Source organism: Octopus bimaculoides, chromosome 20, assembly GCF_001194135.2.
Source record: "Octopus bimaculoides isolate UCB-OBI-ISO-001 chromosome 20, ASM119413v2, whole genome shotgun sequence".
Taxonomy (NCBI): domain Eukaryota; kingdom Metazoa; phylum Mollusca; class Cephalopoda; order Octopoda; family Octopodidae; genus Octopus; species Octopus bimaculoides.
This window is the reverse complement of record NC_069000.1, coordinates 16,017,963-16,019,541: the sequence shown is the minus strand read 5'-3', so window position 1 is coordinate 16,019,541 and position 1,579 is coordinate 16,017,963. Positions and strand designations below refer to the sequence as shown.

Here is a 1,579-nt window from a genome sequence, read left to right as displayed (position 1 = left end):
AAGCAAATATACTATTAAAGATGACTGTTTTTCAACTATTTCGTTGTAAACTTTCGTTTGGTTGTACTTGTTTATATAAAATAGTTTAAACTTATACATTTAGTGTTTTAGCCAAGAAATACTTTTCTTTGCTAAAACATTAAATCTAGCTATAAAATCATCTTACCATTTCTGGTCCCTTTGATCTTTGATTAAAGAATTTTTCCATTTCATTTTGTGTGTGTGTATGTGAGAGGGAGAGAGAGAGAGGGAGAGAGAGAGAGAGAGAGAAAGAGAGAGAGACTGAGTGAGAGAAAGAGAGAGAGAGCGCGAGGGAGAGAGAAGGGAAAGAGAGGGGCTATGTATCTCTGCTTATACAAACCCAAGGGAAAATGGGTTAGGGTTAGATAGGGTTAGGGTTTAGGGTTACGGTTAAAGTTTAGGCTTACGGTTATGGTTTAGGGTTAGGGTCAAGGTTTTTGTTACGCCGAAAACGGGTGGTGTACGTATACTTTATCTCCGCCGGGAAAATATTTTGTACATTGAGTTAATTATTGTAATAACTGTTTGTGTTGTTTCATTTTGTTTAGGAGGGTGTATAAAGATTTTTACCAAAAACAATGTAAAGGGTGGGTGACATAGGTCTTCTAAATTACACCTTTTGACCAATTAACCCTTCCTCGATACAAAAGGCACTACTTCTATGTCATCAAATTGCAGTCACTGAACACTCTCCTTCATTGCGCCAAATAAATTAGAAATCAGAGGGTACCAGATCTGAACTGTTCAGTGAATGGGAGAACCACTAGCCAGGCCTTTCTGTCGATTGCTTCGTTTATTAACAATGATGTGTGTAGTCGCACATTATTATGGTGACTGTGGATTATTTTCAGATCCAGATTCGGTTTCTTCCTCTAAACCACCTCTCAAGCTTTTTTGAGTATCGAAGTGTACTGTTCGTAGTTCATTGTGCAGTTACGTACAAGAAAATCAAAGAGAATTATGCCCATATCATCCAAAACAAAAAAAAACAAGACGGTTACCACGACTTCCTGTACCGAATCTGGTAGTCCTTGGAGAAGAAATGTAACACTATTCTATGGACTGAGTCATCGTTTCAGGATACAAAAGAAACGCCCACATCTCATCACTTGCCGCCAGATCGGAGAAAACGTACCTTCAATGGCTTCAAAAGCTTACAGCAAATCAGAACTAGATTCCACCCTTCTTTTTTCCAAAGTAGTTATCAACTCCCGATGTATCCAGTTTGGACACGCTTGTCGACACTCATGTGTGTGTATATGTCACAGAGAGCGGACGTGTGTTTGTGATGATTGACACGCCATGACATTCATACGTATGTGTTCTGTATGTGTGTATGTATGTTGATGTCACAAAAATTGTGTTTAATCGTTAATAAATAGAATCCCAAATATCACAAAAATTTGTACTGCACTGCCGAAGGTATGTATGAAACAAAACATGTAAAAAAAAATTAAGATAAAATATACTATTTCTGAGATATTTCGGTTACACACAAACAACCCTACAGTTTTAGTATTATATATTTGTGTATATATATATATATATATATATATAT

At 36.6% G+C, this 1,579-nt stretch overlaps 1 protein-coding gene across 2 annotated transcripts in view; it reads left to right on the top strand.

The window, feature by feature from the left end:
- Positions 1-1,579, top strand: part of LOC128250266 (uncharacterized) — a 15,405-nt gene that overhangs the window by 977 nt on the left and 12,849 nt on the right. The gene's annotated exons all lie outside the window — the stretch shown is intronic.